Raw genomic sequence first — 14,036 nt, 5'->3', positions numbered from 1 at the left:
ATCTCAGAATAGATCGATTTACATTTAGCTTTGTTAGAAACTCAATACACTGCTCTTATTCTTTCTATTCCCATTGGCTAGTGAAACTTTGTTAAGGGCCTGCAGTGAGGGCCCGCTTCATGGGTGTGTCCTCTGTGTTGTTGCCCAGGGCCCCATGTCAGGAAGAGCCCAAGCGTGGGGCTTAGTGATCCGTGGTCACTGTCTTGAAATTCTTAATAATTTTATTTTTGAATCTGTGCTTTGCAAGTGAAGGCTGATGGGACAATGGAGTGTGGGCTGGGGGGGTCTGCTGCCGCCTTTCCTTTCCTAGAGCTGATTCTTGACTGTCTGCTCCCTGCCTTCTGCCCTAATCCACATCCCACTGCTGACCCTGCACCTCGGGGGTGGTGACAGGGCTATATGAGGTGGGGGGCATGCAGGAGCAGGCACAGGTGTGGGGAGAGCCAGGCCAGGTGACGAACCTGGGGCTCTCAGGGTGGGGCAAGGCAATGGCTCTCCCCGCCACCTCCCCACCACCGGGTGAGTGGGGGGGTCACTGGGAAACTGGAACCCCCTGGGGGTCACCTGTCAGCCAGGAGCCAAGGCAGCAGGCCTGTGGGAAGAGGAGATGTCCTTGCCCCTGGCCAGGGCCTCCCATTCTCATTTGGCACTGGATCCCACAAGTTATGCAGTGGGTTCTGTCTGTAGTAGCCCTCAGTGACATCTGAGAACTACCGGACTACTCACAGACGCTTGTCCCTAAATAGCTCCCCCTTCCTCTCACCTGTGAGTAGACTCTGTGATTCCCAGACTTTCTTGGGGAGGGCCAGCTTCCCCTGGGGCTCAGCACTGGCTTGTTGGGAGCTATTTTATACTTGGCCTGGCCTGGGCGGCAAACTGTCATTTTTACCATCCTTCCCTGGCGGGCGGCACTTCACAGTTTAGAAAGCACTTTTCGCGTGTGTGCGTGTGCGCGTGCGTGTGTGCGCGCGCACTCACAGGCTCATTAATCTCACTTTCTCCAGCTGGGGGAACCTGAAAGAGTTTATACTTAGGATTTTCAGACAAATCTAGGTTCAGGTCCTGACTCTCACCTTCCAGCTCTGTAGCATGGAGCAAGTGATTTGCCTTTCTCTCAACTTCAAATTCCTCAATTTGTAAAGGGAAATATTTGCATCTACCTACCACGAATATGCTAATTTACAGATTAAATGTGGCTATATAGCCAAGTGACAGGCGATCAGTTAAGAGATGAGGAATGATGCCCCAGGCATCCTCCTGGCTGAGGGGACTGCCCACTGTTCCAGGGGCCAGCACTGCCCTAAGGGAAAAGCCCTGGATAGGTGAGCGGCGAGAACTCTGGAAATCAGAGAAAATGCTTCTCAAGGAACAAGATTTGAGCACACGGGCCTAGTTACTTTGACAGGTGAGAAGTGCTGAAATTGGGGGTAGAGTAGAAAGCATCGAGTATAAACACAACCTCCTCCCCATCGCTCCCACATTCCTGCCCTGCCTTTTGGAGAGGCAAGCAGACCTGTGATCACACTGGAAAGGATCCGGAGGTAGGGCAGCATTAGACATGTTTGGGATGAAGGCCCTGATTCCAGTCTCAGGTTGTGTCTCTACAACCTTGGGAACATTGCCTCCCACTTGGGAACCAAGTGTCCTTTTTAAATGCATTAGAACCAAATGTCTTTTAAGCGCATTAGACTAGATGACTTGTTCAAACTTATTTTGGCTTTGATAGAGAAAGGATGGCTGCAGAAACATATTTTGTAACACGCTGGGACATGCCTGCGGAACTAGGGTGGGCCCTATCAAAGCAGTGGCCTCTCGTCCAGGGATGCTGCTGATTCCTGGAGCAAGGCTGTTAGCTGGGGCTCTGCAGTGGCGGATGTCTGAGGATTCCCGCATCTTCATTCGCACCCTAGGCACATGCGCATCCTCGGAATGGGCTGTGACTGACTTCGTGATTCAGCCATCTTCATGTGGGGTGTTTCAACAGTCACCTCCAAACAGAAGGAACACAGTGGGCTGTTGTGACGGGAATTCTGGGGAATACTATTTATGGCTGTGTTTTGGTTTACCTTTGGCCTAGTACACAGGATACAGTTGGAAATGGCCTCAGCTGAAAACTCTTTTGTCTTTCAGGGCAAAATTTTACATGCAGCCTTTTGGCTCCAGGCCTCTAGTGCCCCTGCCCCTGCCTCCTCTAGTCTCTCGCAGAGAAACAGGGTCACCCCCAGATCCTCTGCTCCCTCTCACTTGGCCTTTGAGTCATGCGCAACAGAGGCAGGACATATATTAACAGCATCTCATGAAGGATTTGGGGCCAGACAGACCCAGGCTCAAATTCCAGTTTCTCCACTTTTTAGTTGTGTGACCCTGAGCAAGTCACTGAACCTCTCTGACCCTTAATTTCACCAGGTAAAAACCGGAAATAATAGTATCTACCCAAGAGGACTGTTTTCAGAATTAAAATGAGATGCATCACTGCAGATAGATCCTGATCGATATGCTTAGTTGTGTTTTTCTCTCTGCCCTAATCATTTTGGCTTGTTCCATAGAAACCAAGCTTCTGCTCCAGCTGCACCAGAGTGGACTGGGCTGGGGATCTGGCGGTACAGCCATTCCTTCTGCCTGGGGAACCCCGTCTACAGGCAGGGATCCTCCCACAGATGGACAGGAGACATGAGTATCAATAATAGCTCATTTTAGTAAGCATTTTCTATGTGCCCAATTTATTACCATTTTCCTCTTATAAGAAGCCTAGAGGTAGGTACCATTATCCATCCAGTTTTACAGATCAGGAAATTGCATGTTGGAGAGGTTAAGTACAAAGTCCCAGGGCCAAGAGTGGTACAGGCTGAATTCTAACTCAGTGTCTGGACGCTAGAACCTTCTCCTGCACTCACCAGCCCCCCCGTATGTTCACTCCTGTCCTTTTCTAGAATCATCACCACAGTAGCCACCACTGATTGAATACGTATCATCAGTACAGACGTTATCCCATGGGACTTTCCCAGCAATCCCATGAAGGAGATGTTTTCTCACCCATTTTACAAATGAGAAAGCTGAGGTCAGAATATGTAGGTCATGCAGAGTCAACTGGCCATGAAAGGAGGAGATGGAACTCAGACACCGTATATGTTCTCCTTGTAGTTCCTTGAACACTATACTATGGGGCACCTGCTTTATTTATTTATTTATTTTTAAAGATTTTATTTTTTTTATTAATTTGACAGAGAGAGAGACAGCGAGAGCAGGAACACAAGCAGGGGGAGTGGGAGAGGGAGAAGCAGGCTTCCCGCCGAGCAGGGAGCCCGATGTGGGACTCGATCCCAGGACCCTGGGATCATGACCTGAGCCGAAGGCAGACGCTTAACGACTGAGCCACCCAGGCGCCTCGGGCACCTGCTTTATAAACATTAACTCTTGTAAGAGCTCCATGAGGTAGGTTATACTTAGAATTCCCATTTTACAGATAGGAAGATGGAGGCAGAGAGAAATTAAGAAACTCCCGCAAGGAAGAGTGGCAGAGCTGGATTTTGAAGCCACGCAGTCCAGCTCAAGTGTCTGAGCTCCCAGCCTCTAGCCCTATGTTGATATAAGAAGCGAACGATGCCAGGCAAGGTGAGGGGAAGTGGGGAGGGTTTCAGAAGCAGAGGGAATTATCTCTGCATGAGTAAAAGGCTCAATGAGCCCAGGAACTACAAAAGCTCTGGAAGAAGGAACTCTCCACCCACATGGATTGAAGCAGTCCCCTAGAGCCCTGGCTTTCTCCTCCAAAAGGGGTCGGCCACCCTGGAGAATTTTCCAGCACTGAGCAATGGTGTAGGTGTTTTGTTTCCCTTAGGCCCATGAGATGCATCATGAGGAAATTGCCTTAGACTCTTGAGCAAGCTGATTCCACTATTCAGCTACAAAATCCTCAGAAGAGATGGAAGTCAACAGTTTTAAATGACCAGTTATATTTAAATATCCAGCCGGGAAAAAAGGCCTTTTTGTCAGGAAAGACAGAAACAAACATGAATTGAGTAGTGACCACATGCTGAAACGTGGGAGTTGTTAAACCTCATAATAACCTTTGAAATGGTGATTCACCCCATTTTGCAGAGAAATAAACCAAGGCACAGAGCAGCAAAGTGATGTCCCAAAATTGAGTGGCAAGTAAAGGACCCTGGATATGGTCCAAGGCCCATATATACGACTTTAGGTTGCATGCTCTCAGCTGGATCTCTGCTGCCATTCATTTGCCTATGACTGATCCATATGCTTTTAGAATTTTTCCATAATTAATGGTGAAATTACCAAGAATGTCTGCATAAACCCACAGACCATTCTGCTAACCTGGTGTGTTCTGGTCTAAAATGTTAACATTCTGAAAAATAGTTTTAGGAGAAAAAATACTTTACAGGGAACATTTCCAAGAAATCCCAAAGTCGTAAAGACAGAGAATAGCAGATGTGAGTATATGAAAATTTAAAACTCCTGCACAGGACATCATAAGCAGAGGTAGATGGTATGGGACATATTATAAGAAAGTCTTCAGTATATGTGACAGGCAAAAGATGGATATACAGAGCATATAAAGAACTCCAAATCAGTGAGAAAAAGGCAAATAACCCCATAGGAAAATGAAAAAAGGATATTAATAGGCCATTAACAGAAAACAGAAATCAAGTGACCAAGGATATAAAGAAAATGTTCATTCTTACTAGTAGCAGAGCAAAGGCAAACAACAATGAACAGTCATTTTCTGCCCAAGAAATTGGCAAAAATGTTAAACGACTGATAATACCCAGTGTTGGCAAAGGAACAGGAATCCTGCTGGCAGGAATACAAATTGGGAGAGCCTATTTGGAGGACATTTTGGCCACAGTTAACAACACTTTAAAAATGCACAATCCTTCCAGTAGTAATTCTACTTTTTCATATCTCTCCAAGAGAGATTTTCGTACTTACATATAAAGAACCATACCAAGGAGGATCCTTGTATCACCGTTTATAAAAGCTACATACTAAAAACCACCTAAGTGTCTATCAACAGGACAATGGTTAAATAAATTTTTAATATACTGGGACTCTGGAATTACTACCAGTATGTAACAGACACGGGGCAGCTCTATGTGCAGTAACACACTCCAAAATATCTTGTAAGTGCGAACAAAGTTGCAGAACAATTTGTACCATATGATCCTATATAGGCGTATCTATATGTCTGTGAAAGCATTAAAAAGGCTAAGAAAACATACACAATGTATAATAGTGATTATCTCTAGGAGCAAGAGAGGTTTGTGCCTTTTGTCTTTTACTCTATAGTTCTATACTGTTGGAGTTCTCACAATGTAAATTTACGCCTATCATCTCTCACATACCTAAAACGAGCAAGTTGGCCACAGAGACAGAGCCACTTGCCGTGTTCTCTGAGTTTTGTTCACCCAGGACTGAGAAATACTCTGACTCAGGGCTGAGGCTTCCTCCTCTGCTGAGGGAAATGGAGCGCAGCTCTCTTGGAAGCTGCCTTTCCCTCCTTCTCTCTCTCGGTTCCAGAGGTGCTTACACGTCGGAACATGTGTGTGCACACGTACCCCCTCTCTTGTACATGGCGTCACTCAGAGTAACTTCTGCATAGACTAGTGCATGGCTCGAGAACTTCTGAATCATGGACCAAAGTGATTCTTGTCCTCGTGATAAAACTTGTACACAATCACACCCCAATACGACCACAACAAAAATAACAAATTGTCAGGCTCCGTCAGCACCAGCCTTGATTTAAACCACGGGGTCCGACGGGCACATATTGGATGTGAAGTTCCTTAAATAATGGCTCCGCTGCCCTAAAACATATCAGATGTTCCTTCAGCCCTAGCTCGACCAAGACATAAACTATGTGTTCAGGGGAAAGCAAAGTCAAATGACTCATGACAGAGTTTGTTTTTAGTATGAATTATTTTTTCTGGCTCCTTGCTTTTAAAGACGGATCCTTTTCAGATGGGCTGAAGCAAGGGCTGCTGGGAGCTGGGCTCAGGAGCCTTGCCTTCCCACTGCTTCTGAAAGCAAAACATGGAGCCCTGAGCAGAGAGCTCTATTCCCCAACAAGTTCACTCCCATTATGCACTGCTTTTTCTTTTTCTTCTCAAACCAAACCACGTGAGGGCAGCCTCGTGGGAGCTGGGTGAGCTGGTGGAAAGAGCACTGGATTTGGGGCCCAGGAAAACTGAGCTCTGTTTCCAGCACTGCCATTTACTGGTGGCATGATGCTGGGAAAGTCACATGACTTCTCTGGGCTGCAGTTTCCTCGGGTGTGAAATGGGCAGAATAAGCATCACGGATGGTGGTGGGAATTCACTGAGGTAATCCAGGCAAGGTGTCTGCCCCCCAGGAGGCACTCACTTAAGGGCACTGGTCTGGACTCCTCAGGGCAGAGATGGTGTCCTATTTGCCTCAGTATCCCCACTGTTTGCCCGAGAATGGGGCAGAAAATACTTAAGGGACGAAGGCAGCAATGTACTTTGTACTTGCGACGTGCCAGGCGCTATTTTCACTGCTTTATAAAAATTATCTCATTAATGTTACAACTAACCCTATGAGGTAGAAACAAATGTTATCCACATTTCTCGATTAATGGAACAGGCACAGAGAGATTAGGAGAGCTGACAGGCCACAGAGGTGGTTAATAGAGGGGCTGGGATCTGAAGGCTTGCTCTCTGGCTCCAGCCAGAGCAGGAAGAGGAGAGGGAACATGGGCAGAGTGGAGGCTCCCCACGTGGAATTAGAGGGAAGGCTACATCAGGAAGAGCCTACCTCTCGGATCACTTTAGAAGAACAGATACAAGGGGAAGGAGAAGGATCTGGGGAGTATGGTCATTCATGGCCCTGCCAGAGCACAGGTAATGGACAACCAGAACCTACCCATGAACGTGGCAGATTAGAACAGCTTCTCAGGGTGCTCTGGGCCTGGAGATGCCCATGCTTTTGAAGGAACAAGTACCTCAGGACAGAGCTGTTGCCCAGGAAGGATGAGGGAGCTGCCCAGCTGGTGCTCTTGCATGTTCACCATCTCCCTCTCCTCGGCAGACAGAGCTAAAATGAACACAGAATTCCAGAGCGGGAAGGGACCTTGGGCATTGCACTCCACTGCACAGGTTAGAGAAACCTTACTTGCTCAGTGCCACACCACAAGCTAATGGTAGAGCAAAGACTGGAACCCAGATCCCTACTCCCCAAGCCAGCAATCTGCCTCTGGTGTCTAAAACACACCGGTAGCCATTGTCCCTTCTATGCGCAACCCTTATATTAAGACTTCTTATTGCAATCATTCATCCATTCCATGATTTTCATTCAAGCAGTGTTCAGGAAAGACAGGAATGTTGGCCACTGGGTTCTGGATATGTCCAATCCCATTGAAAGACCATTCCCAGAGTAAGATGAATGCTTCGCTTTCTATCCCAATAAATCACTGAATAATCTACTAGGCAAGCAACCTTTTGAGTAAGAGTTTGCCTACAGGGAAATAATGGGGAAAATCTGGAACAGTGATTTATCAAGGTGAATTAACAAAATGCCTTTTGGCTTTATGCTTCCATCTCATGAGCTGCCCCTACAGCATGTGTGTAGACAAAAGTGTTAAGCATTAATTTATTCATTCATTCACTCAAATTCACATTTTCTGCCCAATATACAATTGAGTTCATTTCTGGGTTCATAAATCCTTTGTTCCCAAGATCTACAATTCTGCATACCCTCCCATTTCAGCCCCTCACACTCACACTCACACTCACACACACACACACACACACACACCTTTGTTTAGTTAGCATTCCCAAACACTGTCTCAACTGTCATTCCTTCAAAATGTTTTTTTCTGACTCCTCAAGCCTGGAGGAGCTGTGTCATCTATCTTAGCACACGGCACATTCTATTACAGTTGTGTATTTCATTGTATTTCTCCTCTGCAATACTGTAAGGAACTTGAGCACAAGGACTGAGTCTCTCTTGTTCAGAATTCTGTCTGTGAACAAAGAGACAGACCTCGTGGCTGGCACGTAGATGGCCCTCAAGAACCATTTGTTGAATGAACAAAATAAGGAAAACGCACTGGAGAATGATTATGAATAGACTCTGCCCTCAGTAAGCTTCCAGTCTAGTGGGAGGCGGACACACAAAGGAGAGTTACCATACATGTGAAAAGTATTATATCCAAGGTCTGCCCTGTGCTATGGCAGAAATGACTCATGAATGACTAACTACCAGTAAAGTTGAATTTCACTTATGCCGTATGTTCATCTTAATCTGACTTTATAGAATACAAATGTGTGGGATAGGAGTGTATATGGAAGACACACAGAGTGTAACCTTTCTCACTCTGATTATCTTGTTTGTGAACTTCCCTGTCCCCTGACTGCCATGGATGACACCTCAGGATTTTGCCATTCTAGACCATTTCTTTGGATCCAGTGAAATCAGGGCCTGAGGCAGGGAAAAAAAAAAAAATAGAGTGCCAGAGAGCTGAGAAGGAAAGACAGAGAAGAGAGTCACATCACAGAATTCTCCTTGCTCAACACACTCCAGCCTCCCAGGTCTTTTTGCTTTTCCTCACATTCAATTCATTCCCACCTCAGGGCCTTTGCACTTACTGTGCTCTCTGCCACTCAAGTCTCATCTCATACATCTCTTCCTCAGGAAGGCCATTCCCACTGCTCACACAGCCGGTCCTTCATGCTCCTTCTGCCCCGTCCCTCTTTGTTCCTGTCTGTTGCTTTACTCTACTTCACAGAATTTTTTGCTACCTGAAATCATACTATTTGTTGTGATTACTTGTTGCTACAGTTACTTGTCACTGGATTCCTTACAACTGGAATATAAGCTCTAAGAGTGAAGACATTGCTTTTTCTTTCATTATTTTCTTTTCTTTTTTGACATTTCTTTTTCAACAGACATAGCTGGAAGTACTGAGGGAGAAGAGACAGGTATCAAAGGGTGAAAGAGATGCACAAGCTCCCAAAGGGAAAGGCAGTTAATGGGACAAAGAAAAGTGAACCAAACTGACTCTGAAAGTTCAAGAATTAATAATATTAACTCTTTTATTGCACACTAATATGGCAGGCTCACGCAGGACATTGTTGAATTTTTGGGAATGCATAAGCTTTCTGTGAACATATGTAAAATGGGGACGATTTCAGTTCCCACCCTATGATATTTTTGTGGTGACTAAATGAGTTCATTCACGTAAAGTGACTTGAACAGTACCCGGCATAGAGAAAGCATCAATAAATGTTGCCTATCATCATCATCACCATCTATAAAGAGACATGACATATAGGTAGTATCTATTGATAAGAATTTTATGTATTGCTATGCACTCTATTTACTTTTTCATTTTAAAATGAAGCACAGAATTTCTACAATACACACAGTTAAACCTATGTCCCCTATTTTGAATTGAATACAGTACAAAAACAGTTTTATAAGAATTATTCATCAGGGCGCCTGGGTGGCTCAGTTGGTTAAGCGACTGCCTTCGGCTCAGGTCATGATCCTGGAGTCCCGGGATCGAGTCCCACATCGGGCTCCCTGCTCGGCAGGGAGTCTGCTTCTCCCTCTGACCCTCCTCCCTCTCATGCTCTCTCTCATTCTCTCTCTCTCAAATAAACAAAATCTTTAAAAAAAAAAAGAATTATTCATCAGTATTCATCATCAAAGGATCTTACTGTTTTTAGTAAACACATTTATGATTGTATTAATCAAAGATGCAAAAGCTCTAAGACATGGAAACGTGAATAACCACGTAGGAACTCTGAGAAGCTGGAAGAAGTGGGAATGAATCATCAGTGGAGAGGATACATAGGCTGACACGCTGAAAAAGAACTTTCTAAGGACTAATACAGAGAACAGTGAAGAAAGAAAAGAGAAGGACATTTAGATATATGAGACACAAGAAATCAGCACAAGACAGTGAATCGAAGCACCACCGCCAGTAATTTTAATGAAATCACTACGGGAAATCCCTGTTAACAAAGATAAAAACAGCAAACAAACTGCTGAAAACAAGAACAAGAGTTAAACACATTAAATGAATCCAATGATATTTGTTAAGAACTTAAAAAAATCAGCCAAAAAAGAATGTATTACTCTAAGTTTGGCTCGTTCTTTATAAAAACAGTTCTTCCTAGCTACAGCCCTTTTTGGTTTGTCGCCAGACTGGAAGCCTGGAGAATGGAATTCAACCTATCTCATCAGGCTGGCCTTGCCTTCTCTCTCCTTTAACCCCAAGACCCACAAGCATTTTTGTCACTGCATCTGGAAGAACAGGGGATTCCTTTTTTTAAAGGGTACTGAGAACATTTCAGCAGCACATGTCATGTTCCTTACAGCCTCTAGGTGTCGCTAGTACAAAATTAACAGAAGCCTGGATAGTCAAAAGAAAAAAAAAAAAGTCGAGTACATTTAGTACAAAACACTAAAAGCAATAACAGCTCAAAGGCAGACTACATTTATTACAGAAGCTACGATTTAGTATCTCTAAGACAATTATTAATTTCCTTTTTAATTCAAGTGCTCACCCTACAAAGAGACATCTCATTTTTCAGCCAGAAAAAATATCTCAGGGTTGTTTTCTCACTCTAAAACATTTACACTGATGGGCTCAGTGCAACCCTACGCTAGGCTAAAAGTTTGTAGTATAAATTGTTTTATAATCAAGATTGGTTTGATAGAACAAAAAAACTAGCACTCAGAGTAAAAATATAAGACAGCAAACAAGGGTTGGCTGGGATAAAAATACAGTTATGTTAGTTTGATATTCAACCAAAAGCTGTAATCTTATTAAATATATTTAAACATGGTTTTCATTTAGATTTGGCAGCTTGATTAATGGGATGTATTAAATAATACCTGGCTGCTAAGAGTCTATTTGGGAATCAGTGCCACATAAAACACGCAACATGTACAATTCGGTTTTATTGTTACTTAAGGTTTCTCCGTTCTCTTGGCGGTGTGCACACACATATTAAAAATTAAGTACACACACTCAATGTATGCTCAAGCCTTTTAAAAGGCTTTCTCTTTAAACAGAAACATGCAATGGAAAATGAACTCAACTGGTGAAAGGTAATGGATTCATCCCTTTGGGGACAGCTGTCCTGTTCATCAGAAGAAAGGAGTGGAGGGTCAGAAGCAGGAAAGAGAGATGCCCAACTTCAGAGAGGAGCTGAAATCAGTTTCTACAGCCAGGCTTCCTTCTTTGCCCGAGTTGAGAGGTCGAATGAATGGTACCTCTCACCATGAGGCCATGGAGGTATCGGAGTGGGAACAGAGTATCTTAAGACAGGGGGAATGTGTTAGTGGCCAAATAAATGCAGGCAGATGCTGCCTGATTCCCAATTCATTAAAGAAACACTTATTTTTTAATGGTGGGGGGTCATCTGTCGTTTTTTGGGGCATTGCATTAGGCACTGATTGAGGCGTAAGAGTTGGGGGAGGGGGCTGGGGTGGTTAAGAACAACCAGGGAGATAGATAATGGGAATAATGCAAAGAGCCAACTACCATAACAAAGTTCTACTCAGTGTGTCTGATGGAAAAATAATATATCTGACATGCAAAAGCTGCACAATAATGAGCATTCTCTCTTTTCCAATATCATGAGGTTCCTTAAAATCCTTAGTCTGGAACAAGACGTCTACGAATGGCTAAAATGTCAGATGACTCCACATAACATCTCTGAACAACCCAGTGAAATGGGTAACATTATTATTATTATTATTATTATTATTATTATTATTATTATTTAATTTGAGAGACTAAGTTAAAGCCCAGAAAAGTCCAGAAAATATCTTATGACTCAAGGAAAAAAGCAAGCTTTTTGGATATAGATATCATTCTGTCCATTTACAGATGCCCAGACGGAGGCCCTGAGAGGTTTATCACATTACCCCAGATCATACATTTAGCAAGGCACAGAGGTTGGCACTGGAACCCAAGGCCATTTTACTCGGAAATCCACTTTTTAAACCCCTAGTCCCCACAGCCTCACTGTTTCTCTGTGGATGACTGAAGACCTCGGGACAGGAGCAGTGAAGGAAATTGGGGGTGAGGGTGCACAATCTCATTGATCTCCCTGTCACCTCCTTGCAAAACAATGGAGGAAGAGGGTGGAGTTCTTTTAAAGACTCCTTCCCCCTGCCACCATCATCCACAACTGAGTTGTCTATGGCCCTCGGTGGACAGAATGTATGGACATGTTGAGCATGCTGAAGTCTTCACAGCTATGATGGGTACAATCAGGAACCACAGGGAGCAGGCTGTGCTGCATTAAGAACACGACCAGGGAAGACTGGAATTCGGGCATGCCCTACCACATGGATGAAACTTGAGACCATGATGCTAAGCGAAAGGAGCCCGTCACAAAAAGGCAGAGACTGTATGATTCTACTTACACGAGGTTCCTAGAGTCGTCACATTCATAGAGACAGAAAGTAGTATGGTGGTGGCCAGGGGCTGGCCGGGGGAAAGAGGGGTGGGGAATTGTTGTTCAGTGGGTACAAAGTTTCAGTTTTGCAAGATGAAAAGAGTTCTGGATATTGGTTGCATAATGACGTGAATAATACTTAACATTACTGAGCTGTATGGTTAAAAAAGTGACAAGTTTTATGTGTATTTTACAATTAAAAAACAAACAAACAAAAGAATACAACCAGGAACACGTTCTCCAGGGGTCACTTACAATGGTCTCTTGCCTGGCACGGTATGAAACATGACCTTCTGAATTTTCAGATTTGTGGAAGTGAAAGTCCTTTTATGGTACGTCCCGGCTACTTTTCTGGAAAGCAGGAAGTCTGGAGGAAACAGGTCTTTTTTTTTTTAACATGTAAAATTTTATATCTGCGTGTTTTATATGAATTCTCATCTTGGTTTGACCAGCTAAGACTCTGAACAAAGCACTTCCCTTCTCTTGGCTTCCAACTTCCTCATCCATAAAAAGAGGGTGTTAGTGAGATGATCTCTGAGGGCCCTTTCAATTCTCAGATTCTGATTCCTGTTTTTCCAAATACGAACACTGCCTACCTCTTCAGTATACTTCATTTATTATTGACGTTCATGAGAACATTTTTGCAAGCCACTAGTTGCTTCTGAAATACCTACTCATTGCATTTTTCCCAAGGGCTAAAAGGCAGGGAGGAAGGATGCAGGAGGAGGTAGGCCAATAGGAAACAGAAGAGTTAAAAATGTCCTGGAAGGAGCACTGGACTGGGAGTCTGAGGCTATGAGGTTCAGTCGGGCACTCTGTCGCTTACTAGCCGTGTGAATCAGAAAGGAAGGAAGCATTTACCGGGGTCTTCTCTGCATGAGGCACTTCCATACATATTATTACTTTACAATTTTGGCAATTCACACACCATCTTCATAACCATTTCCATACCCAAGTACTACCTGTAGTTACTTATTATGTATCATATTTTTTCTAAATTCTGAATAAATCCCTTTTTCTCTTTGTTTTAAATTGCTGTGTTCTACGCACTAATGCCCATGAGAACCCAAGTATGATGCTGGTTATATATTTTTTCTAATACACATTAAAATAAATATATAACTATTAGAAAAAGAGTGTCCACTTGCCAGCTAAAGTCATCTTGGGTACCATTGGTGGTGTACGTGTGCATCTGGGAGATGCCACATTATCCTACTTTATTGCCAGTTACGGCTGCTGGACACTTGAGCCACAGAGTTTAGTAACCCATCCAAGTTTGAACGAACACACAAAGCAATGTGCTGGTTCATATTCCTCTTGTCTTTAGAATGAGTGGGTTCTACAAAATAGAATAGAGAGTACTTCCAGAATTTTCCAATTTCAGGGACATTAACATTTCCAAAATTACTTTGGAGACTGACATACAATAAGCAAGTTTTTATTTTGCCAAGGAAGAACTCAAGAACCTTCTCCTACAAGGTAATTTAAAAAAAAAAAAAAAGCAGAGGACTTTCTACAGCAAATGATTGGGAAAAGTACTTTTCAGGATAATGTAAATCATTTAAGAAAAACATTTATGATGTTCTG

The 14,036-nt window shown here is 43.7% G+C and overlaps 1 protein-coding gene across 18 annotated transcripts in view; it reads right to left on the bottom strand.

Moving 5' to 3' along the window:
• The window catches only part of FGGY (FGGY carbohydrate kinase domain containing), a 387,087-nt gene that overhangs the window by 42,057 nt on the left and 330,994 nt on the right, over positions 1-14,036 (bottom strand). The gene's annotated exons all lie outside the window — the stretch shown is intronic.

Source organism: Leptonychotes weddellii, chromosome 4 (genome assembly GCF_054177405.1).
Source record: "Leptonychotes weddellii isolate Sample4059 chromosome 4, ASM5417740v2, whole genome shotgun sequence".
Classification (NCBI taxonomy): Eukaryota; Metazoa; Chordata; class Mammalia; order Carnivora; family Phocidae; genus Leptonychotes; species Leptonychotes weddellii.
Note: the sequence above shows the minus strand (reverse complement) of the source record. Positions and strands in the feature narration are given on the sequence as shown.